The following is an 8,499-nucleotide window of genomic DNA, read 5'->3' as shown; positions in this document are numbered from 1 at the left end:
AGCCCTCCATTCTGAGAAAGACCTGCATGATAGTAGTAAAAACTAAGGGGACTTGTGAATGCCAAATGCTCACAGAATATTGTCTGCCTCTGAAATCATTTCACATTCTCCACCCTTTTAATAACAGATATTGATTTGTCTCAAGCCCTCTTTCTCCGGATTATATACTTCTCATAGGCACATACCACATTTTATTTGTCTTGGCATCTTAGGGAACACCAGGACCTTGCCCTGCATACAGTAAGCACTTAGTATTTGTTTGTTGAAATACACTAAAATAGTATAATCAAGACCTTGGCAGACCAGACATCTGAGCCCAAGCCAGCGGGTGTCTGTGAATTGCACTGGTAGCTGTTTATCATTCTCATGAACAGCTCTAAGTTCTGCTGAAGGTGGGAAGTTTGGCACAGGGAACTCACCCCAGCAGCACTGCATGGGAAAAGCGGCACGGAGACCAGCACTTGGCCCCCTGAGACAGGCGGGACGCCTTCACAGCACCTGGAGTCCCTCGCCCAGGGTTACTGTGCTCTTCTCCACAAAGCTGACTAAGCTAAGAGGCAAACAGCAACTTTAATCTGTTGGGCAAAAATGGCAACATGTTATTTTAATATACATTATTTTAATAAAGGATTTTTTCACTTTCCCAAAATAAAATAAAATAAAACAATGATGACAGGTGATTTTCAAGGAAAGGGATTTTCAAAGGGTGTACAACTGAAGTGGTAACCTGGATTTTCATTCTAACACCTCGATGCTATTAGATCACATATTTTCAAAACATTTAACTAACATCTAGTCCACATTTTAGGAAAACTGTTGATTGCCTTCAATTCCATTCTAGGTGAAGAGTTTTGTAAAACTGAAACTTCAAACTCTTTACCAAGTCCCCGTATTGGCAAATAATCTACTAAAGCACTTATAAAAAATACACAAACCCTCCTTTTTTCTCATTTTATGCATAACCATTAAGAGTTAGCAGAGTTCTGTTATTTAATCAAAATATAATCATCTCATCAGGAAACTTGGCACAAATAAAGTGGTTTTAACCTCATATAAACTCCATATTCATATTTTCCCAATTGTTTCCCAAGTGTTCTTTATGGCTTATTAAAAAAAAAATTAGTACCCAATCAAGGATCACACAATAACTGTCATTTCTCTTTCACCTGTTTTAATCCTTCTACTTTATAAAAAAAAAAAAAAAAAGAAAACCTGTAATTAAAAATTTGAAATAATCAGGCATGTTTTGTAGAATGTGCCATAATCTGAATTTGTCAATTATTTCCTTGAAATAAAAGTCTATTGAATCATTTTTGGTGATGGGTATGTAATCTGTAGTTGATACTTAACCATGCGACTATATTGTGTTCCCCAACAACTTTACCCAGTGGTTTCACCATCCACTGATGACCTGAATCAAACACTGTATGGGTGGTTACAAAATTTTGATCTTTCTAGTTCTATTGTTCCTTCTACGTTTATTAGCTCACATTCTTCTGTTTAAAAAAGCATTTTCATGCCACTTTAAAAAAATATCACCATAAACTTAGAATATCTTTTTTTATTCCATATATTACAATCCATTACTCTCTTTCAAATTGTCCCAATTTGACCAGTGGTGATCTCTTTAACTCATGATCCTTCTGATGGGTCTGCATTAGTCTTGAATGATTCCTTATCCTGCAGCCCAGATCAGCTGATTCTCCAGAGTCCTGTTTCTTTTAGGGGAGAATGATATTTTGAAACCAAGGTCCACACTTTAGATGCATTTATTTCTACTAGAATATCACTGCCCGTAGGCTTTTTGGTGATGAGTCATTTATCAGTTGTATACGGATTTCTTCCCTTTGTTTTAAATCACAATTTCACACTGATGCCTCAGATTCTAACCCAATACTACAAGGGTTCTCCTTCATCTTCCCTCATTCCATATTTGTAACTCTCTTCTCCCACAGTCAGAATACAGATATGAACTTACTTATTAACTTGCTTTGTCTTCTAATACATACAGAAGTTTCCTAAGTACTGTACCAACAAACTGGCACCGACAAACCACTACATACAGACCAATATTTTTTGAAATTCTTTTTCTACTCAGAACATAGGGCACTGTGTTTAAAATTGCCTGAATGAATTTTCTGTGTGATTATGCAATCAATTTGATAAATAGCTTAGTTCCTTGGTTTCTGTTCCTATTCTTTTTTCAGGCTTGCTTTCTAAAATATCCTTTTGATTTAATTTCATTTTGCTAAGTAAAATTAATATGGTCCAAATGTCAAAACTACATGAAAAGTATACTAGGAGTATTTTCACTCAGAGAGTATTTGTACTTAGAAAGGTATACTCAGAGTATTTTACTACACACTATCTCTTCCACAGCATTCCCACTCACCTCTATAGGTGACTCTTTCATTGTTTCTAGTTTATCCTTTCCATGTTTCTTCTTGAAAAATAAGCAATCAGATTCATATACTCCTATTTTTCTTTCATGTTGCTCTAAAGTATTTTAATCTAATTGAAGAGATAAAGAATTCTCACATAAAAGTTAGCTAAAGAATACCAGGCAGAATATTGGTGCCAGAAGTAGTACAGAAAATACATATACTTTCAGTAAATATTCTCGTGGTCTTCTCTAGTGTATCTGTAAGAGATATTTAGAGACAGAATTTGACAATCAGATTAATCATGCTTGGAATTTAACAATCTATAAACTTCCAAAGCTTTGCATTACCAAAACATAGTACAGTAAGATTCTTTTCCTAACTGAAGACAATTTTCAATTCTAACACAAATGGTAGTCATTATGTGCATTTATTCTCAAACATCAAATGAGCACTAACAATGTGCCATGCACTTGAGAAGGAGCTATTACACACAGAAAACACTGGAAACCATGAAAACCTGCCTTAGAACCAAATTTTAGAAATGTTTAGCAACCTAAGTAGGTATAAGCTAAAAGCTCGCTTTTTTATTTTTAAATGTATTTTATTTTTAATATTTTTATTTTACTTTAGGTTCCAAGATACATGTACAGAATGTACAGGTTTGTTACATAGGTAGACGTGTGCCACAGCGGTTTGCTGCACCTATTGACTTGTCCTCTAAGTTCCCTCCCTTTGTCCCCAGCCCCCTAACAGGCCCTGGTGTGTGTTGTTCCCCTCCCTGTGTCTGTATGTTCGCATTGTTCAATACCCACTTATTGGGAACTGAACACTCACTCACTTACGAGAACATGTTTGGTGTTTGGTTTTCTGTTCCTGTGTTAGTTTCCTGAGGATGATGGCTTCCAGCTTCACCCATGTCCCTGCAAAGGATATGATCTCATTCCTTTTTACGGCTACGTAGTATTCCATGGAAAATACACCATTATTTTTTATACACTTCCTCATTGATTCTAATTTCCTACTATTTCTTTTTTAATTATACTTTAAGTTCTGTGATACACGTGCAGAACATGAAGGTTTGTTACATAGGTATACATGTGCCATGGTGTTTTGCTGCACCCATCAACCCATCATCTACATTAGGTATTACCTAATGTTATCCTTCCCCTTGCCCCCCACCCCCCGACAGGCCCTGATGTGTGATGTTCCTCTCCCTGTGTCCATGTGTTCTCATTGTTCAACTCCCGCTTATGAGTGAAAACATGCGGTGTTTGGTTTTCTGTTCCTGTGTTAGTTTGCAGAGAATGATGGTTTCCAGCTTCATCCATGTCCCTGCAAAGGACATGAACACATCCTTTCCTTATGGCTGCACAGTATTCCATGGTGTATATGTGCCACATTTGCTTTATCCAGTCTATCACTGATGGGGATTTGGGTTGGTTCCAAGTCTTTGCTATTGTGAATAGTGCTGCAATAAACATATGTGTGCATGTGTCTTTATAGTAGAATGATTTATAATCCTTTGGTTGTATACCCAGTAATGGGATTGCTGGGTCAAATGGTATTTCTAGTTCTAGATCCTTAAGGAATTGCCACACTGTCTTACACAATGGTTGAACCAATTTATACTCCCACCAACAGTGGAAAAGCATTCCTATTTCTCCACATCTTCTCCAGCATCTGTTGTTTCCTGACTTTTTAATGATCACCATTCTAACTGGCATGAGATGGTATCTCATTGTGGTTTTGATTTGCATTTCTCTCATGACCAGTGATGATGAGCTTTTTTCATATGTTTGTTGGGTCACATAAATGTCTTCTTCTGAGAAGTGTCTGCTCATATCCTTCACTTACTTTTTGATGGGGTTGTTTTTTTTCTTGTAAATCTGTTTAAGTTCTTTGTAGACTCTGGATATTAGCCCTTTGTCAGATGTACAGATTGCAAAAATTTTCTGCCACACTGTAGGCTGCCTGTTCACTCTGATGATAATTTCTTTTCTTTTTTTTTTGAAACAGAGTCTCGCTCTGTCACCCAGGCTGGAGTGTAGTGGTGCAATCTCGGCTTACTGCAACCTCTGCCTCCTGGATTCAAGCAATTCTCCTGCCTCAGCCTCCCGATTAGCTGGGATTACAGGCATGCGCCACCAAGTCCAGCTAATGATAATTTCTTTTGATGTGCAGAAGCTCTTTAGTTTAATTAGATCCCATTTGTCAATTTTGGCTTTTGTTGCCATTGCTTTTGGTGTTTAGTCAGGAAGTTGTTGCCCATGCCTATGTCCTGAATGGTATTGCCTAGGTTTTCTTCTATAGTTTTTATAGTTTTAGGTCTTATGTTTAAGTCTTTAATCCATCTTGAGCTAATTTTTGTATAAGGTGTAAGGAAGGGGTCCAGTTTCAGTTTTATGCATATGGCCAGCCAGTTTTCCCAACACCATTTATTAAATAGGGAATCATTTCCCCATTGTTTGTTTTTGTCATGTTTGTCAAAAATCACATGGTTGTAGATGTGTAGCATTATTTCTGAGATCTCTATGCTGTTCCATTGGTCTACATTTCTGTTTTGGTACCAGTACCATGCTGTTTTGGTTACTGTAGACTTGTAGCACAGTTTGAAGTCAGGTAGCATGATACCTCTCGCTTTGTTCTTTTTGCTTAGGATTGTCTTGGCTATACAGGCTCTTTTTTGGTTCCATATGAAATTTAAAGTAGTTTTTTCTAATTCTGTGAAGGAAGTCAATGGTAAGGCTCACTTTAAAATAGAGAATACAAGCTAAAGCTTCACTTCAAAAGGGAAAACTCAAAACAAAGAGTTTTAGTAAATAACTCTAACTGGCCTTAGAAGTACCAATGTTTTCAGTGATATGACCTTCAATTAGAAATTCCTTAAATATCCAGATGCAATCATTTCTGACTTTAAAGATAATAAAGTAAAGCCAAAGTGCTATTCAGATGTAATCTGATTTCTCACAGCTTATAAAAACTTAACAGATTTGGTAGTCAAATACATTTGTAGTAAAATAGCAAAACAATATTAACAATACCCAATATTGATAATATGTTCCAAACATAATACCAAGTGCTTTTGCATGCACCATTTTGTTTTCTCTTCATAATATTCATTTGAGGTTATTTTATTGTATTTATTATTATTACCCTCATTTTACAAATAATGAAACTAAAACCTTTCAGAAGGTAAGTAACATTCTCAAAGTCACAGAACAATAAAATCATGTCTAAGAAATGTAAAATTCACAGTTAGGTAAGTCACCTACATGTATTGCCTACTCTATTTTTATCAATATTATACATGTATGTTATTTTTTAAAAGTGAAAATGATTCTTACAAGGTGGGTAATAAAAACAGATATCCAACCCTAACTCTTATTCCTCAGAGGCAAAGAGTTTTCCAATCTTAGCTATTTATTTTGGTATTATCTTAATGTTTCTAAGAATATTTATACTCCTATATTAGAGATTGACTTCCTATTACAAAAGATTAGAACTTACAACTCTGCTATCTTTCTTACCATTTTACCCACCTCCATCCACCCATCCTCTCAATAGCCATAGTACAGTTTTTTGTTAATTAATAATCTACATTTAGAATATTGTGACTATATAAGCAACACTTATTATTTATTGCTGAGTCTAACAATATGTTATTCTCATATAACTATTACATTCCTAAACCTAATTTTTTCCCTTTTTATTTTTTAGCTTTCTACACTAGTTACGAATTAATTTCTAACCCTTATTACCTTTTACTCTCCACTTGAATTATAAACTTCTCCGAAGATCATTTTCCACCAAATCAGATCAATAATTTAGTTTCTCAAGTTCCATTTTTTTCCTTCTTAGAGCACACTTTCTGGTGCCCTCTCTCTTTCTTCAACACCTACTGGTGCTAGGCCTGCTACTTTTCTCCAACACTGAAGCCCTTGGTCTCCTGGATTCCATGTTGCCTGCTCTCTTGCTTGATGTTCCCTTTTTTGATGGAGAAGATCCTCATGGAGGTGTCATGAAATTTACATTTAAGAGAGAGGCAGTAGGAAGCTAACTGGAAGATCTGTGAGCCAGCCTCATTGGCTAATTGCATCACAGTGATCAGGGGCAAGCAGGCTTTTTCACTGGGAGATCAAGTGTCCCAAGCAGCAGTAACCTATGGTCTTCTCCTTGGGGCTATACACTTTCTCCAGAGAAGAATCCCCCAGTTTTATCCCTGGAGGTGTATGTCCAGCTGCCAGTGCTGGAACATGTGGCCAAATGGAGTCGGGGGAGATTTACCACCCTTTATATGGATTCTCCATAGATTCCCTACTTTCAGTATGGTGACTCTGTCTTACCACACTGCAGTACCTCCAGTGCACACCTCCAGTCTTCATTACTCTGGGAGAGGGGTAGTCACCTGATTATGGTCAAGAGAGGTGAGGGGGGTAGCATTCCTCTTCCTGATTTAGGTTTTCAACTAGTCCTACTACCATCTTTACCAAAAACTTTCTGAGATTCACTGGTGCACACTAGCCTCTTTATTGTTGATATTTCTTTTTTAATCGTCTAAGTTAACAAACAGCTTTGCTAAGTCAGTTTATCCATCTATCCTTTTTTTTCCCTAAAAATAAATCTGATTTCTGGTTCACTGTTGGCTTTTCCTTTTCTCTCACTGTCTTTGTGAGTTAAAGCTCAAGTTTTATAAATGCTAATGTGTTTGCAAAGTCTTCAACAAAAACAGGACGCTATGTTTTCACCAAAAAATCTTGTGCTCAAAGAGAACTGTCCCTTAAATAAAATGATATCGTTCTGTTGCATAACTAAAGCCAAATTCTGAAGACAATACTATAAATAATTCTATTTTCTTACTCAATACCAGTGCCCCCTGGATTTCCATTAGTCACCTAATCTTATAAAGATAAAGATAATTGTTAATTTTCCTCAGATGAAAGGGGGAAGACTTAAGTAAGAAATTATTTAAAACATTGTACAAAATACAGATATAAAACAGTGACATTATATGATTCTATACTACCTCTAATTAACACTCATTTGTAAGTAAGGAGTCCTTACACCATGTCTCTATAAAAAACATACAACTTTCCTTAAACAATCCCATGTTACCCTACCACAAATTACTGAATAACTACTGCTAGAAATGGATACCTGTTATACTTATAAAAACTCTAAGTCAATTGCTTATGTGCTACTAGAAGATTGGATGTAACCAAAAATACTTTAAACGCATCAGAAAATGTGTGTCATGAAAATATATGGTACCCTCTTTATAAAGTGAATTCTTTCCCTTAGCATTGGCAATGCTATGTTTCATTTTGACCTTTCACCACTGCCTATGTTATCTATTTATTATGCTATGCTTGTGTCAGAATAACTACTGAACACAGTTTGAATAGAAGGATTAAAATGACTAGTGCCCACAATACAAAAATACACTCAGTTAATATGTAATAATAACCTCCCAAAGTCAATGGCATTTAAAAATAAATAATTAAGAAAAGAATTTAATCCCTATTTTAATGATAGGGTTGTACAGACTTGAGCTTAAAGTCCTACAGAACAGATGATCCTAGTACCAAGTGCAGAGAAATGTGAACACTTCTCATAATAAGATTACCTATACAGAAGTCTTCTTTCCCCAAGATAGGTTATCCTTGTTATTTTAGCCACTCATACACTTGTTTTGTATAGCTAATTTGTAATTTCACGGAACAACCTTAAAGCAGCTTATGACAATAGAGACAAATAAAGCTACCAAAGACAGGGAAGGAACACCTGCCAGTTCATCAAAGAGCTAATACTGCTGATTCAAAAACCTTGGTTAGGACAACTACCAATTAATCCTCACATTTAACAGTTTCCCAGTGAAAAGGCAAATGAAAAACACAATATGGTGTATAAGAAAAACATACTAACTCATTGGGCAAGAGGAAGTTTTCCATACATGAAATGCTAAGAAAATTCATATGACATATTTACACTGAAAGGCAGTGTCATCAAAAGTTTTCAAAACATATTTTCTTATGACCATGTCTTTTTAAAAATTTTAAGTTGTACTCACAGCTACGATTTACTATAGCAAAAGCGAAAAGAAGCAAAGAGAAACGGT

At 35.8% G+C, this 8,499-nt stretch overlaps 1 long non-coding RNA gene across 1 annotated transcript in view; it reads right to left on the bottom strand.

Annotated features, from left to right (window-relative positions):
* Window positions 1-445: 445 nt before the first annotated feature.
* The window catches only part of LOC108524750 (uncharacterized), a 42,559-nt gene continuing 34,505 nt past the window's right edge, over window positions 446-8,499 (bottom strand). The window contains exons 5-6 of the long non-coding RNA XR_001884117.1: window positions 2,393-2,641; window positions 446-575 (exon numbers count right to left, since the gene is read on the bottom strand). This is a non-coding gene — a long non-coding RNA (uncharacterized LOC108524750). The remainder of the gene's footprint in view (window positions 576-2,392; window positions 2,642-8,499) is intronic.

Source organism: Rhinopithecus bieti, unplaced genomic scaffold, assembly GCF_001698545.2.
Source record: "Rhinopithecus bieti isolate Rb0 unplaced genomic scaffold, ASM169854v2 scaffold_83314, whole genome shotgun sequence".
Taxonomy (NCBI): domain Eukaryota; kingdom Metazoa; phylum Chordata; class Mammalia; order Primates; family Cercopithecidae; genus Rhinopithecus; species Rhinopithecus bieti.
The sequence above is the reverse complement of the archived record's forward strand: the minus strand, read 5'-3'. Positions and strand labels throughout refer to the sequence as shown.